The sequence below is a fragment of the Carettochelys insculpta genome, chromosome 3 (genome assembly GCF_033958435.1).
Source record: "Carettochelys insculpta isolate YL-2023 chromosome 3, ASM3395843v1, whole genome shotgun sequence".
Classification (NCBI taxonomy): Eukaryota; Metazoa; Chordata; order Testudines; family Carettochelyidae; genus Carettochelys; species Carettochelys insculpta.
The window spans coordinates 148,451,030-148,478,906 of record NC_134139.1 but is presented as its reverse complement, the minus strand read 5'-3'; the positions used below and the strand labels follow the sequence as shown (position 1 = coordinate 148,478,906).

The 27,877-nt window shown below is 46.3% G+C and overlaps 1 long non-coding RNA gene across 1 annotated transcript; it reads right to left on the bottom strand.

The window, feature by feature from the left end:
• Positions 1 to 18,164: 18,164 nt before the first annotated feature.
• Positions 18,165 to 21,512, bottom strand: LOC142010517 (uncharacterized). The gene is made up of 4 exons (XR_012644826.1): positions 21,415 to 21,512; positions 18,634 to 18,685; positions 18,445 to 18,542; positions 18,165 to 18,210 (listed from the first exon to the last, which is right to left on the bottom strand). It is a non-coding gene; the product is annotated as an uncharacterized LOC142010517 (long non-coding RNA).
• Positions 21,513 to 27,877: the final 6,365 nt, after the last annotated feature.

Below are 27,877 nucleotides of genomic sequence, written 5' to 3'. Positions count from 1 at the left end.
CTCCTTTGTGAAATGCAATTGCTTAACAATACCCTGACTGGGATGATTTATATAGGGTTGATCCTGCTTTGCACAGGGGGCTGGACTCGATGACCTCCTGAGGTCCGTTCCAACCCTACAATTCTATGACAAATAATGATATAGAGCTTTACCATTTAGGTGGTGTTTGGTAGCATTAGCTGGTCTTTTGTTAATCCACAGGCTCCCATCTGCATGGGGGAGGAGCGGTGGGGCTGCGCTCCCTCCTCATGTGCTGGTGAAAATTAGCTCACTTGCCACTCTTGGCACCTGTGCCAGGGGTTGCTGACCCCTGTATTAGGTATTGGGAGGTGCAAAGTGCACAGTCTGCCCACAGCAAGTTCTGCTTCTTGGTAAAGAATTCTGATAATTTGTTAAAGCTGGCTTTAGCATCTTAAGTGGTAGATAACAAAGTGGTGATAGAGCAATTAATGGTCACTGAAATGAACAGTTCTCAAAGTGTTTAATTTAAGCTCTGCCTGAAATGTTTCATCCAGTGCAATCTGTTCTCTGGTTGCATTTCTGTTTTCATTCAGTTTATGGTCAACATTAGTTAAAATAATCCAAAACAACCTTTTCTCATGCTGCTGGCTGTTTTTTCCCTCACTGATTCTCAGTTCAGGTCTTGGAAACTATTCCTTCCTATGATGGTTTCATTTTCTGAATGCCGGTCTGGTCATTAAATTCTGCTCGGCAATGATATTTAAACAAGATCAGGTGAGAAACTGGCTCATTTTGTTTTTAAAAGAGACAAAGTCCTCTCCACTCATTTACAAATCATATTTATTAGGTCTGATACCTCACAAGGTAAGAACTAGTTATTTTAAGATCATTTCCAGGTGCAAAGGCTAGTGCAAGACCCCATGACTGCATAAGTACATCAGAGGAGTAATTTAAACACCAGCATAAAACAAATAAATCAGTTGTAAATTAGTCCCTGTATTTCCTAAACCATGCAATGTTGCAAAGATTTAATTGAAAGCTTACGTCAGACAAGGAAAACATTTGGTTAATTTATTAACTATTTGCGTAAAATTATTTTTAAAAAAGTGTTTAGGTGATTAAAGACCTATGTCCCATTTTCAAAAGGGATCTGGGCATTTGGGGCCAGATTTACAAATATATTTAGGTGCCTAATGATGCAAAAAAAGGCCAAGAGATATTTTTTAAAAGTATCTAAGCAGTTTAAGTGCTAAGCCCTCACTGATTTAAGCTGCTTTTGAAAAATATAACTAGACACCTAAATAACTTTGAACAAAATCTTCCTCAGAGTACCCATGCCCCTTTAAAATGGTGTTTAGGCCCCTAAGTCATCTAGGGATAAGTATGCATCATAAATAAGCAATAGTAACAGCAGTAGGGATAATCTCCTGCCTATTTGTATTCAACTCTTGCTATTATTTCATAATCAGATTGCAAACTCCTTGGAGAAAGACCACAATTTTGTTATGCGTTTGTACAGCTTCAAGCACAAGAAGGTCCTTCACCATGACTATGGCCCATAGATGCTACAGTAATACAAATAAACATAAAAAATAATTTCATAGACTCCACAGCAACAGCCAAACTAATTAGCATGTTGGGCTAGATGCATGAAACAGACAAAATGGATACCAAGCCAACATTTGTAACAGCAACGAAGGGTCCTGTGACATAAGGTGCCACAGGACCCTTCGTTGCTGTTACAGATCCAGACTAACACAGCTACCCCTCTGATACTTGAAGCCAACATTTGTTGCTTTTGCAACTATTTATACTTTAAAAACAATTTAACCCTACTGTAACTCATAATTTACCCTACCTCAATTACCATATTTGTCTTTGTCACCTTATATTAATAAATATCTAAGAATTCTTTGTTCTGTCAATTATTTTACTTACATTTAAAATGTACTAACTACAAATCTGTGAATTTCAACATAAGGAAACAAAATATTTTTAAAAATCTTCATTACATCTCATGAGTTCAAATGGTGCAATCATGTGACTGGATATATAAAACTGTACGTTAAACTTTTATTAAAGCCAGCCTAATTTCATTCTCTTTGAATAAAAGACACTTAAAATGAAGACAACTATACACTAGCCATAAAGATTAATTGAAAGATATTGAAGAAGAAATTTACATGTTAAAATCACCAGTGAGGTTTTAGTGATGTGATGTGAGGTTTTAGTTCAACAATTGCAATAACCTGGAATCTCCTTAAAACAAATATATTTACTAAATATTCTAAAATCACTATTAATTATGCCAACACGGAAAATGCATCTATGAACAATATAGTGAGGCTAATATAAAACTATGTTTTTACTTTGCAAAATATTAACATTAAAAAGGAGAAATTAGACATATTTAGGTAAGTCAGAAGTTACTGAAAAAAGAGAAGTCAGCCCTAGATTAAGCCACCTTTTTGATCTGGCATTTATAAAAGGCAATAGGTACTGTGATCTGGCTTATATATTAAACAAATACAGTAGATTAATGCAAAGTAATTGCTTTTTAACATAATTTCTTTTAAAGCACTAAGTTCTCTGAACAGTAAATTAAAAACTGTAAACAGCACACAAACCCCTAAGACTCAATATTTCACTTGCTGGTCTGAAGAAAAAGCTTAAGCAGATAACCACGGCACACTTTTGACCTGATTAAGGAAAGATCCTATTTAGGAAAACACTGAAGTCAATGGGGCTTAAACATATGCTTATCTTAAAGCATGTGCTTAAGTCCCTTTTTCACTCAGGTCCTATTATAGACTGAAAGAACATTCAGTATTTTTACTCTAATTTGCATTGAGATGACAAGAAACCGGATACTGAATTTACAGAGAGAAGAAAAACTTTTCCTTGGTTTATTGCTAGTTTAAAGGAAGAATCCAAAGACTTGTAGAGCCAGGGTATCATTTGGGGGAATAGAGTACAGCCCTTGCAGAAGACAGATATTCTGTCCTCAGAGGCTGAGTGGGCCCAGAGGATATGGTATATGAAGGTGTTGGGCAGATTACTGAAGTGCTGAGGCATTGAGGAAGCACTATGGGAGAGGGGACTGACTGACTTCAGAGAGTGAAAGTAGAATCCTGTAAAACTAAGACTCCGCCAGCACATATAAGATTGCAGAATCAGGGTCTAAAGGACACTCAGAAGGACTCTCATGCAATCCTGCTCCAATTCTGTGCTTAATGTATCAGGAAATAAGAACAGTGAAGAATTACAATGTGAAATACTTTAAAAAAGAGTAGGAGTAGAACAAGCTATTGACAACCAGAAGGCAACAAAATAACATAAAGAGTTTAACATTTAAATAGTTCTTTTATTAAACAGACATAAGGAGATTGATGCTGATCTCCTTTCACATGTAGACAAAGCTTCCACTGACTTAAGTAGATTGGGAACGGATCATCCCTAAAGTGGCATGGAACCCCCACGGCATCCCCCCTTCATGTAGCCTCACCCCACCTGCTTCTTCCTGCCACCACTACACCCTGCTGCACCCCTCCTGCTCCCACTTCCAACCTGAAGTCCCCTTCCCCAAGCCAGAGGATTACCTGGGGGAGACCAGGTGTGGGGCAGCAGCAAGGTTCAGGCTCCCCTACACTTACTGCAGTGGTGGGAGCTGGCACAACCCTGCAGCCTGCTCCCATCTCCCAGCCAAATACACTCTGCTTCACCACAGCAGTGACAGCTACCCCAGCCTGCTCCCCTCTGTGTCTGGAGCACCACTTGGCAGGGGAGAGTAGTAAGCTGGGCAATCTGCTTTCTGCTGCTACCTGCTGCTGCCTCCCATCAGCACCCCTCGCCCCCAGGCAATCCCCCAGGCCATCCTGGGCCCTGTGGATCCCAGGCATAGGATGGTTGAAGGAGCTGCCATGGGGGCCCCCCACGGCATGGCGTCTGGAGCAGCCACCCCAAACCATCATAAGGACACAACAGATCTGTCTGAAAAGCACCCATCCACGCACAACCCCTGACAACAAATGAGCAGAGTCAGCATACATGATTATTTTTCCTTAAAGGCCTGGACAGAAGCATAAGATATGGCTTGTGAGAACTTTTCAGCTAGCAGACCCCCTACTCCAGAGTTATACAGTCTGCAAACTGGGCTGTGAACATGACAGAAATAATTATGTTTAAAAATGAAATATATAAAAGGATTTTAACTATTCACTTCACTCTAGTTTAGAGAAATATTAAAGGGAATATTAGCATCATATGACAACTTGAGAATGTTAATTGTTGATTGCCTGTGTGAGTTACAGACATTCTTTAATCTGGTATAAAAGATTCTATGGAAGAGGAAAGTTATTTTTACTGGGTTTCTTTTAGAAATGGCAAGAAATGTATTTGAGTCTCATTGGATGCTACCGTGCTGTAAGGAAACTTCAAAGTAATGAAGATATATTTCCTGGCTATTTAAACCAATATTGTCTTTATTCTTCAATATGCTCACATAAGATTGCAAAAGTGACAATGACAGTGAAATCTGCTATCTAATCAACATTCTTTGGCCAACGTCTTTTAGGTGCCATATAGTTACTGAATAAAGTTTTGAAAGAGGCAGCAGCAGAAGTCTTGTGGATTAGGTCACAGAGTCCAGTCACAGATAAGTGAAAACACAGAACAAAGTTTGGGATAGAATTAGAGCTATTGTATACTGCTTTAATCTAATCACGATCATTTAACCAAATGCACACTGAACTGAATTTCTCCTCATTTGCACCCTGTGCAACTATTTTACAGCAGTTCAAAGGGGCCACAAAATGTAACCCACTCATATTGGTAATGTTTTATCCCCTACATGTACGATGAACAGGACAGCAGAGCCCAAGGCCCACTGTATTATAAATACAAAATTAGGAACAATAACTTTTTTGCTCTCTAGCTGTTAACGTAATGTCTTTTCCTATTGATTTTAAGAAAGTCCCTTAAAAACAATTTCTAAGAAAACTGGTAATAGAAGAAATTTAATAAGTTGATAGCTGTTGAAAGTTGGGAAAGCCTACTGCATGACACTGTATGTACCTGAAGGGTATTACAAGCGTCTTGAATTACTCTCTTTGTACCAAATAATTTATTTTGGATCGAAGAAACTGGCTAGAAACAAGCCCTTTGGTACTCTGTAATCTTCTTTGTATCTTTATACTACATACAGTGCTACACTTAGCAAAATACATTGTTTATCTTACTGGAACCAAGAATTGTATGTGCCCCTGGTGATAATATTATCACTTCCCTGTCTTTCCAGGAAAGTGAGATATGCCTTTTGCATTACTTTTTGTAATAACAAGTTTTCTTTCTCTCCAGTCTCACAGATGTTTACCAATGGGTAGAAAGTTAACGTTTCTTAAGGAACAAATCCACTAGGGGCCTCTTTCAAGCATCTCTTGAAGCATCTCTTCCCTCTTGAAGCATCTCTCCCAAGTCCCTGCTCCAGTACAAAGTGACATCCCAGGGCTCCCTCCCTGGTGACAATATCTTTGCTCTCGTAGGGCATTTCTGGACACAGCTTTCTAGTTGGGCCAGTACAGTACAGTACAGTACAGTGGCTAATGGGGAAGACTGAAACTGACCCTCTACTTCAGGTGCCAGAGAAGAAAACCTATAGATAGAAGCAGCATCACATCCCTTTACGTGAGCCATGTTGCTGCTCAAATTTCCCAGGGGCATCCACATCCTTACCTCAGAGTCTTGTCCTGGTGGAGTCCCAGAGAGTCAGCCTGGAGCTCCTTCACTTTCTCCTTGGCCTCTACCAGCATCAGTCTGTCCAAGGTCCTGTACCTTCCTGAGCCAGCCAAACCCACCATCCATCCTTCTCTATGTCTAGCAAGGAAGTGATCTTGATCTGGCCCTGCAGCTCTTACATTGGCCTGTTATGCCCTGACTGGCTGCTCCCTGTAGCCTCTGACTGACTACTTTCCACAGCTGCTCTGGGCTGCTTGGAGGACCTCTCTACTGCCCTCTTCTAGAGCAGGTTGTGGCTTCAATGGGGGCCTCAGGGCTTGTTCCATCCCATCACAGGAAGCAAAGAAGAGTGTTCCAGCTAAATACGGGCTGGGGCAAATTGTTACATCTTTAGATCAAATTGGCTAAAACGATGCTACAAAGAGTCGGGAGAGCTGAGCAGGCTGGGCCCAGATTGCTTCACTTCCAGCTGCTGGTGAGTATGGAGGCAGGCCTGATCCCTGCTGCTGGTGCTAAGTCCCCCACTAGTCCTCTGGCCTGGTTGCTGGGGGAAAGGGCTTGTAGAAAAGGGGTGGGACCTTCTCCTGCACACACTGGCAGTGGAACGCTCAGTGATGCGGTTGGGAGCCAGGGAAGTGGAGCAGACTGGGGGCTGGGCTGCTCTGCTCCCTGCTGCCGCCAGTGAGCGTGTCTGGTGGTGACCCCTACTGCTGATACCAGGGGTCCCGCTACTTCTTTGGGCCCTTAGTGCCCTCCCCTCTCCCAAAGCAGTTGGATAAACCTTCCTGCAGATGGGTTGGCTCTGCCCAGTGGCTGCTGGCCCCGTGCCCCTTCCCCACCTAGTGTTTAGGGAAAATACAACTCTTTGTCCCCCCATTGCATCAATCACTGATTGTATCCAATAGAATAAATAAAACTACATTAACTTAGTGTCATTCAGCAGAAGCCCCCTGAACTGTGTCCATCTGACTCCAACCACAGTCATGCTTGTTTTGTTCCAATGAATTACCAGTGTGCTTCAAACTAACATAAGCTGCAGGCTTTCACAACAATACTAGGTTTTGATAAGATATTCCTGGATGCTTAGTAACTACAAAGATGGTGCATGTTAGTAGTAGGTAGTAGTAGGCATCCTTCAGTCTGCATAGACTATGGATCGCGCCCTTTAAAGTTTCAGTGGAGGACTTCATTTACAGCGTCTATTGCGACTATGAAGACCCACACGAGAGTGACAGTCCTTGCTGCATCTCTTGCAGATGTAGTGGGTGTCTGGCAAGTCCTTATTGTGCTTTCTGTGCACTCGCTTCTCCTCTGCTAGCTGTCTGATCTTCATCTCGCCCTTCTGAAGGCCCTTGTGTAACCCCTGCCTCCATCTGCTAGTTCTTCCCAGTTGTCCAGCTCGATGTCTACCTCTCTGAGGTCTCTCTTGCAGACATCTTTGTAGCGCAGCTGGGGGCGTCCGGGAGGTCTTTTGCCAGAGGCTAGCTCACCATACAGGATGTCTTTTGGAATCCTTCCATCACTCATCCTGTGGATGTGGCCAAGCCAGCGGAGTCGACGCTGCCTGAGGAGGGTGTGCATAGTTGGGATTCCAGCTTGCTCGAGGACGGCGGTGTTGGTCACTCTGTCCTTCCATGATATTCCAAGGGTGCGCCTGAGGCAGTGCAAGTGGAAGACGTTCAGCCTCTTTTCCTGGCGGGCATACAGGGTCCAAGTCTCACTGCCGTAAAGGAGGGTGCTGAGGATGCAGGCTCTGTAGACTTGCATTTTGGTGTGAGTGTACAGCTTGTTGTTATTCCACGCTCTCTTGCTGAGTCTGGACAGAGTTGTGGCCGCTTTTCCGATCCTCCTATTTAGCTCAGTGTCCAACGACAGGGTGTCAGTGATGGTGGACCCGAGGTAAACGAACTCGTGGACGACCTCTAACGTATAGTCGTCGATGCTGATTGATGGGGATTCAGCAACATCCTGACCGAGTACGTTTGTCTTCTTTAGGCTGATGGTAAGCCCAAAGTCCTTGCACGCTTTGGAGAACTGATCCAGCAGTTTTTGAAGCTGGTCTTCTGTGTGAGACACTACAGCAGCATCGTCTGCGAACAGCATGTCTCTGATGAGGACTTCTCGCACCTTAGACTTAGCTTTCAGCCTTGCAAGGTTAAACAGTTTCCCATCAGATCTTGTGTGCAGCAAGATACCCTCTGTTGAAGATCCAAAGGCATGCTTCAGGAGGAGTGAAAAGAAGATCCCGAACAGTGTCAGAGCAAGCACGCATCCTTGTTTGAAGCCGCTCCTGATTCTGAAAGCATCCGATAATGAGCCGTCATATTGGATGGTTCCTCTCATGTCTTCGTGGAATGACTGGATCATCTTGAGTAACCGTGGAGGACAGCCTATCTTGTGGAGCAGTTTGAACAGACCATCCCTGCTGACCAAGTCAAACGTCTTGGTCAGATCAATGAAGGCTATGTAGAGTGGCTTTCTCTGCTCCCTGCACTTCTCCTGCAGCTGCCTTAGAGAGAAGACCATGTCAACAGTAGACCTCTCTGCACGGAATCTGCACTGCAATTTGGGGTACACCCTCTCAGCAATCTTCTGGAGTGTGCCAAGGATGACGCAAGTGAACAGTTTACCAGTGACGCTTAGGAGGGAGATTCCACAGTAGTTGTTACAGTCGCTTCTGTCTCCTTTGTTCTTATACAACGTTACAATGTTAGCGTCGCGCATATCCTGTGGAATCTCACCCTCTTTCCAGCACAGGCACAGTAGCTCATGTAGGGGTTCCAGGAGTGTGTCCGCGGCACATTTGATTACCTCTGGTGGTATACCATCCTGACCAGGGGCCTTTCCTGCTGCAATGCTGTCGATGGCTCTCTTCAGTTCATCCACAGTCAGTTCTTGATCCAGTTCATCCATTACTGGTAGGAGCTCGACGGCATCGAGGGCTGCGTCAACCACAACGTTCTCGCGTGAGTACAGCTCGGAGTAGTGCTCAACCCAGCGCTCCATCTGTTTGGCTTTGTCAGCAATGACTTCACCAGATTTGGATTTCAGAGGTGCCATCTTGTTCTGGGTGGGTCCTAATGCCTTCCTCATACCCTTGTACATTCCTCTGAGATTACCAAAGTCGGCACAGGTCTGGATGCTGCTGCATAGCTGGAGCCAGTGGTTGCTGGCACAGTGCCTGGCTGTCTGCTGTACAGTTCTTCTGGCCTCTCTAAATGCTTGCTGGGTTCTCTGGCTTGGTGAGCGTTTGTACTGCAGGAGTGCAGCACGCTTCTTTTCAATGATTGGAATCATCTCATCGGAGTTAGCTTCGAACCAGTCGTTTGTGTTTCTAGCTCTTCTTCCAAACACCGACAAGGCCGTGTTGTAAACTGTATCCCTCAGATGTTGCCATTTGGATGTCACATCGGCGCCCCCAGGGCCGCTGCGCAGATTTTCCTGGAGGGTCTTTCTGAACTTTTCAGCTTTCTCCGAGTTTGCGGTCTTTCTGGCGTCAATGCGGGGCCTTCCAGCAGGTTTAGAGCGGTACAGCTTCTTGGGTCTCAGCTTGAGCTTGGAGCAAACTAGCGAGTGATCTGTATCACAGTCAGCACTATGATAGCTGCATGTCAGAAGGACGTTTTTGAGGTTATTACGCCTAGTGATGACCACATCTAGTTGATGCCAGTGCTTCAAGCGTGGGTGTCTCCACAACACTCTGTGCTGTGGCTTCGTTTGGAAGAATGTGTTTGTGATGCACAGATTGTGGTACGTGCACAGTTCAAGGAGACGCTGTCCATTGTCATTCATTTTTCCCACACCAAAGTGTCCTAAGCAGGAAGGCCATGAGGCCCAATCAGCTCCAACTCTTGCATTGAAGTCACCCAAGATGTACAGTTGTTCATGAGCAGGTATTTACGCAACAGCAGCACTAAGCACATCATAGAACTTGTCTTTTACTTCTGGTGTGGCGTACAGGGTTGGAGCATAAGCGCTGATCAGGTGGACAGGACCGGTGCAAGTTTGAAGCGTGATCCGAAGAAGTCTTTCTGATCCGCCCATGACTAAATCCACCATTTGTAGAAGGGTGTTTCTGATAGCAAAGCCAACACCATGCTCTCTGGGTTCTTCTTGGGCTTTACCCTGCCAGAAAAAGGTGTAGTCCTTTTCCTTTAGAGATCCCGAATCTGCGAGTCGTGTCTCTTGCAGTGCAGCGATATCAACTCTGAGCCTCTTCAGTTCCTCGTTTATGACAGCGGTCTTTCAAGCGTCACTGATGGCCTGAAGATCTTCAGTCAAGCCGGTCAGCATGGTCCGCACATTCCAGCAAGCAAGCTTAAATTGTTGATGTTCCTTATTTCTTTTTGATTTTCTTATTGGTTTGCCTGGTGCCCAAATTTCAGTCACTTGTCAGGTTCAGGAACCTTAAGTCTCACGCATCCAGCAAGGCAGGTGAACTGTGGCGGGACAGTACCCTATTGGCTGGGGGCTGCCCAGCTTGAGGCGGGCGGTGACTGTCCAGTGAGATGCGAGGATCTCTCCCACCGTTGAAGGCAACCCCTGGTGCTCGTTCTCAACGCCAGTCGAGCAAGAGCTTATAACTGGTATCTGTTGCCTCCCGTGTTGATGCCACGCTGTTCAGCGATGCCGGAGTACCTCTCCGGGCGTGAGCCTGGGCACTTATTATGGAGACTCTGGGCTGCCCAGACACCAGTGTCCCCCTCTCGGCTTTACTGATATAGTCCAAAGGAGAGGATAACCTCCACGTCTGGTACCAGCTCAGCTGCAGGAGTTGCCGGGACAGTGCCAGAAATTGACACTGAACCGCCTTTGGACTCCCCTCCGGATTTTCTGTCAGGGTTTACTCCCTTAGCCTTGCTCCTTCCCAGGATAACCCACAAGGCAGTGGGGTGTGGAGAATGTGGTTAAGGATCCCACTACTTCATACCTCTGTCACCACGAGTCACCATAGCTCCCTGTGGAGCAATGACCTCATATCCCCAGAACCCTCCTCCCCACCTTTCACCGCTCCTCCCCCCAGCTACCATCACCATAGGACCCTCCCCAACCCACTACCCCCATCTGCTCCCATGTCCGCCCTCCTCACTGCACTGGCCCCTCTCCCCACAGCTGCTCTCAGTGCCCCCAGGTCCACCTTCCCCCATCGCTCTTCAGGCTCTTCTCTTCAGAGACTCCTTTTCCTGATAATGCTGCCTTGCAGGGCACAGGTGGAACACCACACCTGAACAGGACAAAAAAAAAAAACAGGGCTCCTCCCTCAGTGAACTCCCAGAGGCAAACTCCCTTCCCTGTTAGCTGCTGCTCACCTTGTTCGCTGGGAGCTCCCTTCTTATAGAGAGCGCTGCTAGCTGGCCAGGCCTGGCTCAAAGCCTTGCCTCCAGTCTAATCAGCCCTTGAAAGCTCACCTGGCAGGGAACTCCCCCAATTCACACCTCGCAAACTGCTCCTCTCTGCACAGCACAAGCACAGGCACCCAGGCAGCTGAGCTGATCAAACTGCCTTCTCTGCAAAGTAACATAGCTGCACAGACAGACAGACATTCACCCACCAGCCCCCCAAATCCCACACTCACCCAAGCTCCTCCCCACACCTTTAGGATATCATAGTCACACTACCAACTACATTTGCAGAGGACATTCCAGTTTAGATTTTACGCTATGTAAATGAAGCAACTGTTGAGGACAAAGACTTTGAAGAAACTCTAAATGACCTGTGTGTGTGTCAGTGTATTCATGGACCAGGTCTGTGATTCCGCACGGGAAGCACAGCGTGGTGTTGTATGGGACACTGGAGGATTTACATCACGTTTGTACCTCTGCCATTCAAAGGAGGACTAAGGACATCACTAGTATGTTTTCCAATGTAAGACAGAGTAGCTCCAGGGCCTGCTCTCACACAAGGGTGGCTTCTCACAGTTGTCAACAGGCTGCTCTGTAAGCCAGGACAGAAGGGACACATAGAGCACTCATACCCAGCCAGACGTGTGTGCGCTCCTGCTATGGGGTTAGACACATAATAGGGAAATGAAGTGTGTCAGATTGTGTGCGGGCGGGGTGGGGGGCAGGGTTTAGGTATTCATAAAGGGCTGTTTTCCTTTCAAGAGACTATTCAGGAATCTAAAGGCTCACCTGTACTGCAGTGTAAGCTTGAGGTACAATTTGAGGTTCGCCCCAGTCCAATTCCCATCCACATACAGGTTAAATGAGGCTTTAAAAATTCTATGAGCTAACTGGCTCAGTGGGGGGTGCACATTGAAGACTGAGTGCTGCTGACACATAAGCTGGTATTACAGCAGGGATACCGCTGTTCTGTTCTGCTAATCCAAATGCTGTGTACTGCTTAAGATCTATTCTGCAATGTGGGTGCACTCACTCTGGCTTGGAATACTTGGGAGCAGCCACCTCATGTGCATATAATTTGAGCTACTTCTGTGGTGATGACATTCACTTAGTAGTAATGTTGTGAGAAACAAAATACTTCCCTGGATCAAAAACTAGCCCAGAACCAGGGCACAAGGAAGGAACAGCCATCTTCAACCTGGCAAAGGTGTCCATTGGGATGCCCAAAGTTCCATCCTAGGACTGGTACATGCAGCAGCAGTTCAAAAGGCAAACAGGATGTTGGGAATCATTAAGAATGGGATAGATAAAAAGACAATATCTTATTGCAGCTGTATAAATCCATGGTATACCCAGCTCTTGAGTACTGTGTATAGATATGGTCACCTCATCTCAAAAAAGAGATATTGGAATTGGGAAAAGTTCAGAAAAGAGCCACTAAAATGATTAGGGGTTTGAAATGACTGGGGACATGATAGGTCTATAAAATCATGACTGGTGTGGAGAAAATGGATAAAGAAGAGTTATTTAAATCTTCCTATAACACAAGAACTAGGGCTCATCAAAGCTGCGTCTACACGTGCATGCTTCTTCGAAGTAGCGGCACCAACTTCGAAATAGCGCCCGTCACGGTTACAGGTGTTGGGCGCTATTTCAAAGTTAACATCAACGTTAGGCGGCGAGACGTCGAAGCCGCTAAGCCCATGAGGGGATGGGAATAGCGCCCTACGTCGACGTTCAACGTCGAAGTAGGGAACGTGTAGTCGTTGCGCGTCCCGCAACATCGAAATTGCGGGGTCCTCCATGGCGGCCATCAGCTGAGGGGTTGAGAGACGCTCTCTCCAGCCCCTGAGCTCAATGGTGGCCACGTGGAGCGGCCCCTTAAAGCTCCCCGCCCCTCCCTTCCTGTGCAGGAAGCTGAGAGAGTGTGCAGGCAGCAGCAGTAACATGCGGCTAGCCTGCATGCTCCTCCGCAGCCACCCACACCCCCCCCAACGCGATGGCCACCTGGCAGCCCCCCCCACTGCCCCCAGGGGACCCCCCCCAAGGGGAGCCAGGGCTCACAGCCCAGGAGCCAGGTGGCGAAGCGGCAGCGGGGCCCCTCCTGGACGGAGGCCGAGCTTCGGGACCTGCAGGGGCTCTGGAGCGAGGAGGAGGTGCTCCAGGTAATGGGGAGCAAGAGGCAGAATGCGGATGCATTCGCTCAGCTGGCCGAGGGCCTAGCCACCCGGGGTCATCCTGCCCGCACTCCGGATCATGTCCGGAGTAAAGTGAAGGAGCTGCGGCAGGGTTATGCCTGGGTCCGGGATGCGGCCGGCCGATCTGGGGCCGCCCCCGTCACTTGCCCCTTTTACAGGGAGCTCAGGGACATCCTGGGCCCCCGGCACACCTCCTCCCCTCAGGCCACTCTTGACACCTCGGCTGAGGAGCCCCAGCAAGACCCGGAGGTGGAGTCCGCCCCAGAGGCAAGCCCCACACCCTGGGGGCCCCCCCAGGAGCCCATCCCCGGGGCACCGGAGCAGGAGGAGGAGGAGGAGGGGGACTCCTCCTCCAGCGACATCGGGCTCCAAATAATGATGCTGCCCTGGAGCTCCAGCTGGGCGTCCGTCCCCCAGGTGTCCCCTGACCATGGGGGTGGACCGTCAGGTATGTACCCCCCCGGTGCACACCCCTGGGGTTGAGGGGCGGGGGTAATAGATATGACCAGGGCCCTCCACATGCCCAGATGACCATGGCCCCAAGGACAGCAGTGGCATGTCCCTCAGAAGAGGCCATCAACCCCTGCCCCACCCCCAGCACGACAGTGCCATGCCCCATCCCCGGGGCAGGGGGGAGCGGAACCTCTAGGGTCCCCCGGGGCGGGGGTGGGACACCCAGCAGCAGCAGCATGTGATGGAGTGGGGGGAGTGCAAATGCGAGACTCAGGCTAGATATGAGAAACAAGCTGAATAGCTCCCAGTGGCTAAGGATGATCCTGGGGCTACAACTGGCAGGTTACACCTCTGCCCTGAGCAAAGAGGAGGGAGGAGCCGAGCTGGGTTTGAATCGGGGGCGGCAGTTAGAGGCTAGGGGAAGGGAGAGCTAGAAGGCAGCCAGCCTGAGGAGGGGGAAAGCTACACCCCAGAGGGGCACCCCTCGGGGTCTTCTCCCCAGGACGGGTTGGAAGGACCGTCTCTGACTGCTGTACTGTCGCTTCTGGGAGAAACTGGGCATCTGTTGCCTAATAAACCTCTCCTGTCATACCTGCTGAGTGAGAGTCACTCCTGCCAGTGGATGGGGTGCAGTGCAGGGGGACCTGTGAACCCCATCACAGCAGCATCTCCCGGGGACGGGGATGGGGAACCTGCAGCAGAGGGGTGGGGGGACAAGGGCCTCGGCTCGGGGCCCACACTAACGGCTGTCTCCACTCTTCTTCTCCCCCTCCTGTGTTCCGCAGCTGCACCATCAGAAGGACCAGAGAGCGCCGGCGAGGCGTCAGTGGTCGCAGAAAGCCCTCCGGGGCCATCACTCCAGGCCAGCCCCTCAGCAGAGGACCGACCGGCCCCACGGCAGGCAAGACGGCGGACCCAGCACCAGCAGCCGCCGGCGACGGACCCCCAGCTACTGGCCCTCCACCGCCGGCAGGTGGAGGTCGCCGAGCAGCGGCTGCGGGTGGAGCAACACTGCCTCCACCTGCAGGAGCAGGTGCTGGCCTGGAGCCAGGAGGCATGGGGGGCCTACATGCAGACTTCCAACCGCATTGCGGACTACCTGGCCCCCCATGCCGCGCCGGCCGCCGCTGCGCCCGCCCTGCCTGCTCCACCTGCTGCTCCACCTGCTGCGCCGTCCGCCATCGCACCACCACCCACCACCGAGGGCCATTCTGCCGAGGGGGACCTGGGGCCAGCTGACACTCGCCGGCCGTATCTCCCGGTCCGCCCGGCCCCCAGCCAGCCCCGGCCAGGGCTGCGGCCGAGGCTGGGATCCCGGCCACCCACCCCCAGCGCTGGACTGTAGGGGCGTGGGGCCCAGGACGTGCCCCCCCCTTTGTATATATTCCCCCCACTTTTAAGTTATTTTTTTGCTGTAAATAGTTTGTATTTGTGACCCCCGGTTTCCAATGCTGATCCTTACCCCCCCAGGTAAATAGTTCTCCCCTTCCTTGTCTTCCCCTTTCATGTTATCCCTGTTTTTATAATATATACATATATAAGTTAGAATTTCCGTTATAATAAGAGTTCAAAAGATGTTTGATTTGACAAACAACTGTCTGCTTTTATTTTTACAAGAAAAGTGTGGTGGGGGTGTGCTCTTGGGTGCTCTGTGGTGTGGGAGTAGGGGCAGGGAGTGTTGTGGAGGATGCGGGGGGGGCAGTGGGGGGCCTGCCAGCGTTAACCCCGTGGCCTCGTCGAACTGGGCCCGCAGGGCCTCCCGGACCTGGGACCCTTTGGGGTCCACCTGGCGACTGGGGGCAGCGGGTGGCTGCACATTGGCCCTGCCAGCCACCACAGCCCAGCCGCTAAAGGAGGCCTCCCCCTTGCTCTCCACCAGGTTGTGTAGGGCGCCACACACACCCACAATCTGGGGGATGTTGGTAGGGCCCGCATCCAGGCGGGTGAGGAGACACCTCCAGCGCCCTTTGAGGCGGCCAAATGAGCGCTCCACCACCTGGCGCGCGTGGTTCAGGTGCTGGTTGAAGTGCTCCTGGCTGGCAGACAGATGGCCCGTGTACGGATGCATGAGCCAGGGCCGGAGGGGATATGCCGCATCTGCGATGACGCAGAGGGGCATGGTGGTGTCCCTCACAGGGATCTCCCGCTGGGGGATGTAGGTCCCCGCCTCCAGCCGGCAAAACAGGCCCAAGTTCCGGAATACCCGGGCGTCGTGGGTGCTGCCAGGCCAGCCCACATAAATGTCCTGGAAACGGCCCCGGCTGTCCACCAAGGCCCGGAGGACCACTGAGTGGTAGCCATTCCTGTTTATGTAGCATCCTCCACTGTGCTCCGGGGCGTGGATGGGGATGTGAGTCCCATCCAGAGCCCCAAAGCAATTGGGGAAGCCCAGGGTGGCAAAGCCTGAGACGGCAGCATTTGGGTCCCCAAGCGTCACAAGCCTGTGGAGGAGCATGGTGTTGATGGCGCGGACGACCTGCAGGGGAAGCACATGGGAGAGCACCAATGAGGGGTGAGCAGGGTGTGTGTGGCCCTCCCCTGCCAGGGTCCCCCTCCCCTCCCCTGCCCTCCCAGAGCTGCCTCCCGCTCCCCCCCGTGGGTCCTCTCACCTCCATGAGGACAGCCCCGACGGTGGCCTTGCCGACACCAAACTGCTGGCCCATGGATTGGTAGCTGTCTGGAGTGGCCAGCTTCCAGACAGCGATGCTGACCCGTTTCTCCACACTGAGGGCACGCTGTATGGCGGTGTCCTGGTGCCTGAGTACGGGGGTGAGCCACTGGCATAGCTCCAGAAATGTCTGCCGGCTCATGCGAAAGTTCTGGAGCCAGCGGTCGTCGTCCCACTCTCCGAGCACCAGCCGCTTCCACCAGTCGGTGCTTGTGGGGTAGCTCCACAGCCGGTGGCGTATGAGGTGGGGGGGAGGGGCGGGGTGCTGCAGGGTTGGGGGTTGCATCCTCCTCCCCTGCAGGCAGCTCCTCTGTGGCAAGGAGGTGCTCAGCTGCCTCCTGCATGGCATGGAGCAGGGCGAGCACTGCTCCTGCAGGGGCGGCTGGGTGGACCTCTGGCTGCTGCTGCTGCTGTTGCTGCTGCTTCTGCTGCTGCTGGGGGTCCATCATGACTGCGTCGCTCGAGGTGTGCGTGCCTATGGCTCTGCAGACTGCGTGCTGTGCAGGCTGCATGTGTCTGGGAGGTGCCCTTGAAGGGAGCGGCTAGCTGTTGCCCCGGAAGCGCTGGTCTGCCCTGTGACCCTGTCTGCAGCTGTGCCTGGCACCCTTATTTCGATGTGTGCTACTTTGGCGTGTAGACGTTCCCTCGCAGCGCCTATTTCGATGTGGTGCTGCACAACGTCGATGTTGAACGTCGACGTTGCCAGCCCTGGAGGACGTGTAGATGTTACTCATCGAAATAGCCTATTTCGATGTAGCGTGCACGTGTAGACGTAGCTCAAGTGAAATTAATAGGTAGCAGGTTTAAAACAAACAAAAGGAAGCTTTTCTTCACACGATATGCAGTCAACCTATGGAACTCCTTGTCAGAGGATGTTGTGAAGGCCAAGACTTTAACAGAGTTCAAAAAGGAACTAGATAAATTCACAGAGGAGACATCCATCAATGCCTGTTAACCAGTATGGGCAGGACTAATGTCTCTCACCTCAGTTTGTCAGAAGCTTGGAATGGGCATCAGAAGAGGGATCACTGTTCTATTCTGTTCATTCCCTCTGGAGCACCTGGCATTGGCCACACTCAGAAGACAGGATATTGGGCTAGATGGCCATTTGGTCTGACCCAATATTAGCATTCTGATGTTCTCAATCCATTAACTAAGGATCTGGAGAGAATGGGTATCACTAATAAGGTGAGAAAAAATAGCATAATTGAGTTAATCATGATTAGAGAAGCCAGTGAGGAATTTCACAATAAAAAATGAAAGGAAGCTGAGCATGGAACTGCACCCCACAATATGACAGAAGCAGCTACGCCTGTCATCCAGGCAGTCTAACTCTAAATTAAAGATTCTCTGCCAATCTGCAGATTTTGCCAGATGTAAATATTAAGAATGTGCATCACAAATGCAAACCTATCTGCAGTTCATCTACAGAGCATTCGTATCAATTCCAGAATAGGAAAGTTTCGAAAAACTACCATGAGCTGTAAAACTTGATCTTGTCATTCCAAACATCTCACAGCCAACTCTGTCTGAAAGGGGGATAACTTAGAAACTCAGGAGAACAGAGTGGAAATTGCTAGAGAGAAATTTTTGATGTAGGAAAAACAAACACGCTTATGAGAAGGTAAAGCAGCTGTATAGATTTCAGAAACATCCTCCCTTTCCAACTGTTGAGATTTATTACAATTCAGAGGTCGATTTTGTTTTCCAGAGGCCCTACTCTTCTGCCACAAAATATGAGGAACTCACATTGGTTTCAATGAAGTCTTTGACAGGAGAAAAGAACCTTCAGACATCCTTTAGATCTGACCTGGTTTCCGAAAAGAAGTCTTACAGTTGATCTGCGCCTTTTACCCTGCAGTCAAAACGAGACATGCAAAATCCCCTCTATTTGGACAACAGGAAAATTATATTTACTGCCATGTTCAAAGAAAGTTGCAGCAGTAGGTGATTAGTTGTGCTTTGAATAAGTTGTTTGTGAAAAAAATCAGAGAAAAACAGTTTGCCTGGTCCCTCTGCTTTGAGGTTGGGCTAAGTATTGGTAAGGAAGGGAGGGTACAGGATCGTGAGAAGGTTGCTGAGCACTCACAGTTCTGGTATGGGGAGACCTCATGGACCTTCTAGAAGCCAAAGGCTGTTTGCAGAAACTGTTTCTTATTGCTGGAAAAGGGAACACTGCTGGCCAGTCTGAAATGACATATGAACACTCAACACGCCATATTTGCAGTGGATTTGACATTTATTTTATGTACCTAGACCAGGCTGGAATTTTGGTTACCTCTGACTGCATCTGAAGAAATCTTCATCTTGATCTTTGGCCTATTGTTTTCCTGTCAAATGTCAAAAATATCATGTTTAAGAAGCTTTAGTTTTTAGAAGCAGGAAGGAAATGCTAATAAGACATTGAACAGATATACAGAGGTAGCACAGTTGGAAACACAGAATTCAAAACAGGGATTGAAGGAAGACAATGTAGTATTCCACTGAGACCCTTTGCCAAGCCTGGAGAGAAACTTGTACAGCTGAAAAAGAAATCTAAACAATAGAAATGTAACAGACAGAATCAGAATAGCAGATCAACTCTTCCTGTCTCCCGAAGACTGAACACTTGGGAAAGTCTGGATAGTGCCCTGACTTTTTGTAACTTTGAAGCTTTCTACTTTTTACAAATGTTTAATCCCTGACCCTGAATTTACAAATGCATTTCAGCAGACACACATTTCTTGTGAAGAAACTGGCAGGCAAAAGTAGAAACATTCTTCTCACTTTATCAAAAATTTAGAAGATACAATTATGTCTGCTCTGCAATCAACTTGCTGTGTGATGTTCTTTGTGTGTACTATGGTAGGGAATTTATTTGAACGCTAGACTTAAGAGATGATTTCCCCATCATTTTTATTATTATTTTCCATTCAAAGGGCTAGGATGTTTTTCGGGCGTTAAATTAATATTTTTATATTCCTATAGGTGGACCTGGAAAGTAAAGCATCTGTTCTGTATTGCACAGAGAGAGAATTCAAATCCTGCACTATTATTTCAGAGGGCAAAATTGTCTTCTAGTGAAGAAGACTCCAAACACACTGAGGTCTCACCACAGAAGGACTTTGTAGCATAAGTTAAATTGAGGTAGCTTAGATCTACTTACTGCAGGATCTACACTGTGTTGGGTCAACAAAAAAAAAAAAACAACTCTCCTGTTGACTCCACTTTGTCCTCTTGTTTTGGAGGAGTATTGGAGTCAACAGGAAAGCATTTGGTATAAGATGCAATAAAACAACTGCTGCTGTATACATAACACTGCCCAGATTTGGCTGGTAGTGAAGACGTGGACTGGAGTGTAGTCAGGAGCAGGGACTGGCCAATTTGCAGAGACAATGGCTGCCAAAAGCCAAGAAGCTCATTAAGGCACAATTCCTATTCTAACACAGAGGCTGAAGAAGTAGCTACAGGAAGATACAAAGCCACTCCACTCGTAGCCATTTCTGATGGGTTAGGTGGCTGGGAGTCACGCTCTCTGGAACACAATGTAGTTTACTAGCACAAGTGACTTTGTAATCACTGGAGTTCCACCCTCTCTGCCAAATGAAAGAGTACGATGTCAGCATAAGTTGGAAGGAATACTCTTCAACAATTAAAAGTTACATGTAAAAGGAATACTTCAGCAATTTCTGAAAGCCAAAGTGGGAAAACAGGTCTTTTGGATTCATAGCATAGACAACCTGGGAAAAAAAACGATCAGCTTTACACAGGTATCGAGCTAACTTTATTGCTGGTGTAAGCAGGCACAACTTCCCTAGTTGGAAGAGAGACTTATGTACATCTTGGCAACAACTGACTGACAGCTGTATCAGCCATATATCAAATATTAAAATGGGTAAATTAACATGTGGTTTGAACCGGGACAGCAATTACCTGGCCATTATAAGGACTCTTTTACATACTTTGTCTGACTCTTGAATTCCACCCCTCCTAATGCCCCTCTACTCTTTTGATTTGCCCACCTTGATTACAATTTTTCTGATTTGTCAACCTTGATAACTATTTTTGGTTCTCTGTGCCTTAAATATTGAGTCTGTTCTGGGTTGGCTATGGTCTGAAGAAGTGGGCCTGTCCCATGAAAGCTTACCACCTAATAAATTATTTTGTTAGTTTTTAAAGTGCTACTGGACTGCTTTTTGTTTTGTTTTGCTAGAATACAGACTAACACGGCTATGTCTCTGTTGCTATTCAGTGACTACCTGTTCTGTCCACCCCTTCTTGGGCATCTGGCATTGGCCACTGTCAGAAGATAGGATACTGGGTTAGACAGACCTTTGGTCTGACCCAGGGTGGCTGTTCTTATGACAAGCAGTTTGGATCCAGTCTTTGGCTTTAAAAATAATGAAATATGGGATGACACATTTCCCTTGCTGGGATCCTTCTTTTCTATCAGTCAGATCTACTTCCCCCAACCTGAACTCTCATACCCAACTGTAGCACAGTACACACAGAGTCTGACCTTGGAAAAGGGGCATTGTAGAATGCTCTGATTCTGCTGTCCTCAGCCACAGAAAAAGGCACAGTTTTCCCTCTAAGAACGAGCTGGCAGATTATCCTAATAGTATCAACCAACTGACTGAAAATGGGAAGAAAATTAAACTAAGAACATCTGCAGCCTTTTAAAAACAGCTAGAGGTTACTCTATACTTAAAAATCCCTTAGGTTTGGATGCATCCTGTAATCTTGTGTATAGTGCAGAGCACATCTGTTACATCTGTCACTTCATCCACTGCTCCATAGGACAGTAAAGGATCTAGAGGAGACTACATAACCATTTGACTGTTTTAAAAAATGCCTTATCTTTAAACATATTCAACCTTCAAAATCCATACAGGCCACTTATCTGTTATAAAACAGATCATGGCTTAAGAGATGATAGAGCATCTCTTCACTGATTTAAAGAATTACAGAAATGAAGTGGAGGATTCCATTAACACTCCAGGTGCCCTAGAGTTAACATGGGGAGAGGCAGAGAGCTAACAATCAGTGAATGAATAGAAGTAATAGGATTGATACTTACAGTGACTGACAAGGGACAGAAGCCCCACTGTAGAACTTTGTGTTCCTTCTTTTCCTTATGTAGCTTCCTGTTGCAGGCAGGAGTAATTTAGGTTCGATGCCGGGTTCTCCAAGTACAAAACATGCTGCATGGGTGTCTGTCAAACATAAGCAGTTTATTACTTGACAAGTTTTAACAAAACCCCTTAATTAAAAAGCATGACAGGAAAGCAGCTCTTATGTTCCTTCAGCAGCTGTGGAACCCGGTCAGTGGGAGTTCTTCTAGTGGCCCAAGGCACGAGGGCCATGGTCCATCGGTGAAGTCCAGATTGAGATACTTTCTGTGCTGCCTTATATATAGTTTTTTCCTACCTTGCTATGCAGTTCCGTTAAGTCACTCATTACCATTTAAGATATTTCCGTATTTGTTAGTTATTGATCTATCAGTACTTGTTCTGTTCCTTATTTTGCTTTTGCGTGTTGGTTACAATTGGTTGCACTAGATCACAACATGTTTGTTCCCTTCGCTCTGTCCTTATCTACATATGTTTTGCTACACTGCTTATCTGGAGTACTGGTTTTTCCTAAGGTATGTCCTCGGCCCATCAGATATGGTGGAGTGTGTTGCCAAAACACCCCTAAACTGTCCTGTAAAAAATTCTTCTGCAATTAACCCCTACACTTCCCCCATCCCAGCTTGCTATGGCTGATTCTTTTAGTAGGCAGAAGCATAATATTTCCAATGCCAGTTAGAATAGGGGGATATAAGAATCATTGTAGGCTGTGAAACATTCAATCATCTTTTAATTCCCTCTGGTGCCACTCAGTTGAAAAAAACTTGTTAGGAGAGCAGTTGCTACTAAAAACATTTGCCATAGAGACACATGACTGGAAGTGACCTCCCGAGTCTTCAAGTGTAGTCCCAGACAATCACAAGCTAAACACATCATGATCCATTGCAAGACAATCTAGGTTTTTCTGCCCACACTATTATTGTAATGCTGTTCCAGAGTCTCACTCCTCTGATGGTTATAACTTTTAATTTCTGGGCTGCATTTGTTTGTAACCAGTTGTATCAATTTGTCCTTATGCTAATACTGTCCTTCAGCTTGAATAGCTCCTCTCTCTCCCTGGTGTTTACTACTCCTGTGTATTCATGGAGAACAATCAGATCCCCTCTCTATATTCAGTTTCCTAGGATAAATATGTCAATCTCTCTTAATCTTCTCCTATGAAACAGACTCTCCCTTTCTGTTATTCTAGCAGCTCTTCTCTGCATCTGTTCCACTATGAAGCCTTCTTTCTGGAACATGAATGTTGAGAACTGTACACAATATTCTCAAGGAGATCTTATCATTGCCTTGTACAATGGAATTAATTTTCCCATCTCTAAATGGAAATATCTCACCTGGTACATACTAGAATTGCATTTACTCCCCCATCCCCCGCCCAGGTGCAGTATACAGTCCACATGGTCTTTTTATGATTGACTTAACACAGAGGTCTCACTCTTTCAACTGCAGTTTATAGCAGAAGTTCTTGTTATTAGTGCCTGAGTGAATGTTCTTACATTTTGCAGTCAAACTTCATTTTATCACTCCAGGCCAACTGATCATCCAGTGCTCTTTTCAACACAACTCTTCCTAGCCTTACCATTAGCCATTTCCTTACACCGCTTACAATTCTTTATTGACCCTTATCTTCTCTCATTTTATTTTTTCCACATGATACTGTATTAAATGCTGTTCTGAAATCCAGATAGATTAGATATACCACATTTCTCTTGTTTTAAAGAAAAGCATCTATCTTATCAACAATTGGGTTCAGTTAATCTGGCACGATCTATTTTTGGTAAACCCATATTACATTGTTCCAAATTTTCTCCACACTTCCACTTCTTTAATTATTCTTTTAATCATATATGTGTTCTAAAGTCTTTCATATGCCTGAAGTGTGACTAACAGCTCTGTAATTGCATAAATCACTCCTCACGGTCAGTATTCCCATTGTGTTCACAGCAGTAGCAAATACAGAGGCAAAATCTCCTCTCTGTGCTTATTAGCGAGGCCCCTGTTTGTGCATCTTAGGATCACATTTGCTCTTTTGGCCACAGAGTAAGACTGATTGCTCGTGTTCAGCTGATATCCTTCCCCACCCTAAATCCTTTCCAGAGTTATCTCTTCCTGTGATAGAGACTGGCATTCTGTAAGTATGATCTATGTTCTTTGTTCCCACATAAAACACCTACTTTTTGCTCACACAAAATTAACCAAGTGTACTCTATATCAGTGACTTGTCCTTGTTATTTACCACTAACCCAATTTTTGTGTTATCTGCAAACTATATGAGTGAAGATTTTGTGTTTTCTTACAGGTCATTGATAAAAATGTTAAATATAAGAGGGCTAAGAACTGAGACCTATCAGACCTCAGTGGAAAATCACCCATTCAGTGACGATTCCCCAATTTACAATTACATTTTGAGACCTATCAGCAAGGTTTTAATCCATTGATTGTAAGTGATATTAATTTTACATGAATCATTCTAATTTTAGTCAAAGAGAACCCAACAACACCAACAGCATACTTTTGTGGTTAGAAATCTTATCCTTTACCCCCAAATCCTTGTCTTTGACTTCACTTATGTCTTCAGCAGTTTGATTGGAAACTTTTTAAGACTATGTCTTTAATTGATCTTTACTGTGCCCAGCACAATGAGCAATTATCAGTGATGTTTAATGGACTCAGGATCATAAGCTATTGAAGACTCACCATGGAGAAAGGCATGAAGACAAAATGGGAGAAGGATATAAAGAGAAATGGTAGACAGTGGGACTAGATGGGCCATAAGGAGAGATGAGTGCAGAGCTGAGGATGATGTTGTGCATTGCTTTGTAAGACACCGTAGAGGATGAAAAGTTTGAGTCTAATTTAGATAGCTATTGGAAGCCAAAGTTTTAAGTAGGTGAAACATGATGTCATCTACAAGAGAGGACAATGATTTTAGCAGCAGCATTTGAGAGGCACTGGCAGAGGGACTGAGATCTGAGGAAAGGAAGTGAGAGAGGAAGGTTGTATGAATTAAGGTCAGGGCCAAAGATGAAGCCAATGCTGACAGTGGAGTGAAAAGTACATATTTCACAATCAAGTACTAACTTTAGATTTCACTGACATTTAATCCAAAAATTCTCTGCAGGTGGAACTGTATTTTCATTTTCACCACTGGGCAGAGAAAGGGGTTTGTATGATCCACTAACTAATTGATACAAGGATTTTGGTTTAATTCAGAATTTGAAAGACATTTGTGGTACATTGTGTAATCTTCTGACTTTCTTTTGAGTTTCACAAGCAAGTAAGCTCTGTGTTCCTTTCTGAAACGTGAATAACTTCTTCATCTCTTTTCGAAAATTTCCTATAGCCTAAAACAATTTTCAGTTTTTTTCTCTGTAAATTATTAACCCAAACCTCCATGTTATTACAGGGGCAAGGAAGAGACCACAAATGATTATCTTAGCAAGATTAAATCCTGTTTAGATATTAATGGCATATCTTGGTGCTATGACACCAAGATTTTTATTTTTGAGCAATAAAAATGTTTATTCATCATCAGGTTATTGCAATATGCCCCATAGTCACCATATACAAAAGGAATATTGTTCTCCCCATCATGCATGAATAAACCTTTGTGCTATCTGAAGCTCTGCAGGCATCAGAAGAAGAAAGGAACTGTTTAAAACAATGCCTTAAATGTAGAGTTCACCTATGTGCTTGCTGCATATATTGAGACTGACTGTTTGCTGTGTTTGTTTTGAATGCTGGTCTGGTCAAGGCTAGTAGACTTCAAAGTTATCAACACTTAGGGCTGAGGAAGCAGAATGTGAGGCTAGGACATAGACAAAGATCATTCAGAGTACAGGCCTGATGGTGACACGCCATCTCACCTGAACTCCATTTTGAGTTAGCTCCATTTAATTGTGTGGTGTCATTTTTCCCTGGTTCCCGGCAAGATTTGATCTCTGTTGCTGTGCCTGGCAGGTACAAATGGTCATGTACAAACACTCCTTTACCTACAATCTGCTTTCTTGATATAGTATTCTAGGAGGTCCAAAAGAAATTACAGGTTGGATAATATAGACTGGGGTGTGCAAAGTGGGGTGGGGGGTGAGGTGAAAACTGCAGGGGCCTCCAATGCCTCCCCATAGCTTCTGTGGACAGCTGTGCTGTGCTTGTGTGCTGTGCTGCCTGCCTCCCTGGTCTCTGACATTGGCAGAGCGCCATATTAATTTCCGGTCCCCTCGCTTCCGCAGGGGCCCTGCATTGCCTCCCTGCAGCCTCTCTTGGCTCAGCTGCCCTGTGCAGCACTGCTTCTGCCTCCCTGCTGCACCGTCTCTGCCATCAACAGAGGGTCAGCATAATTTCTGGCTCCCCCCTCCCCACCACGTTTTGCAGAGGCATCTGAGTGGGGGTAAGAGATGCGTGCTTTTAACAGGACACTCCCTTTTTTCAGCTTCCTGAGAGAGTCCAGGCTTTTTTTTTTTTTTAAGTGCAATTATGTTAATCTTTTATTTAGTTCTTTTAAATTTAAAAGGCTGCCTAGGAGGGCTGGAGAAGAGGAAGGGGGCTCTTCAAATGGCAGTGAACGGTCTTTTTTTTTTTCCTCCTAAGATGGGTCGGGCTCTCGAAACAGCAAGATAAAGCACCTGGGACTGCTGGAGTTGGGAGGGCTGTTAAACAGTGACATTTTTGTTTTAATAACTGCCTAGGAGGACTGGGGAAGGTGGTAGGACAGGCTTTTCACACGTTTTGCCTCCATCTGTACAGTGAGAATCCTCTCTCCCACTGTGTGCATTGTCCTTGCACTGCAGTTTATGTTGCTGCCTCACGTCAACTGGCACATGCAGAAGGGTGGTTGGTTTTTTTTCACATGAACATCAGTGAAATTTCTTTCAGTTCAGATTACGTTAGACAGATGGGAGGCCCCAGCTAATTGCAAGGATAAAAAGGGGGGCCCGATGCAAAAAGTTTGCTCACCCCGATTGATGTAAAACGTTTGCTCACCCAGATATAGACTCATGATGGGATTAGGAAAGTATATACAATATAAAAGTTTTGAGGTGAATTAGAAAAATAGGAACATGTTTTAATATGGGTCTGAATTACAAGGTATCAGATGGCTGCAGAGGTGAAATATTCTCACAAGAAAATCTCTTTGAACTACAATAGTGCATTCCAGCTTATTTTACAAAACTTTCCCCGCCAATATGTTAATGTATGAGAATTATGGACCAGATCTGACTGGGGTAACTCAGCAGCAACTTCATTAGTTCACTAGAGCTAATTTATACAAACTGAGGATTTGTACTTGTCTCCTCACAGGACAGTCTCTCATCAATCACAATAGGCTTTTAGAGATACACTTTCCAACACAAAAAAGCTTGAGGGGGTCAAAATATTCTCCAAAGTGAGCCTGGAATGAACAACTATTTATTGCTGCACAGTCAGCAACTGTAAGTCGGCTTTTTCAGCTCTGATTTGAACATCAGTGCACAATGACCACTTTCAACACTTCTTGTCTACCTAGAATTCAACAGCAGCGCAACCGCATACCAGAATGTTCAGCCCTAGGGGCAAAGTATAAAAGACAACTGTGCTCTATCTAAATTTGCTGGGAACACATCTTGAAATAACACACCACACTCATCCAGGCTACAAGTAGCTTTACCAGTCACTCATTTCAGTTTAAATTTCACTGGGATTTGCTGTTTCCTTCCGACACCCTTTTGCCTCTTCTCGTTTGTCAGCTTGACTTGGCGATTATCTCCCTCAGGAGAAGGGCTGACACAGTAGTAACAAGTTTAGCACTGTCTGATTGGGGTATAAGAACTGTCAGCAAAGGATCATTTCCACTTGTCACTGGAACATAATTTAAAACAAAGTGAATAATATGTTCAGTAAGATAAAATAAAAATGTTCATTGAACAAATGTTCATTGGTCTGTTCTTCTCACACAGACATGCTATTAAGTGAACCTATTAATTTATTACAAAATTGTTTTTCTGAAGCTGGTCCTTCACATTGTACATGTGATGCACAGCTGAAATAAATTAGTATAGGGAAAAAACGGTGAGAGGGCACACATCTATCCAGGCTTCTGTGGGTTATATGTAGTTCTTCTGACTTCTGGAATTCAAACGTGTTTTTAGAGGAGGAACAAGAAGAACTGTACTCTTAAACAAACAAACAAACTTGAGCAGTCCTGTAGCATGTTAAAGACGAAAAATTTTATTTATTACATAATGAGCTTTCATGGGTAAGACCCACTTCATCAGATTTCATCCAGATTCTAATGAAGCGGGCCTTATCCACAAAAGTTCATTACCTAAAAAATAAACTTGTTAGTCTTTAATGAGCTACAGGACTGCTTGTTTTTTGTGAAGTTACAGACTAATGCACAGACTATGTATTCTACAAAAGCACTTTTATGAA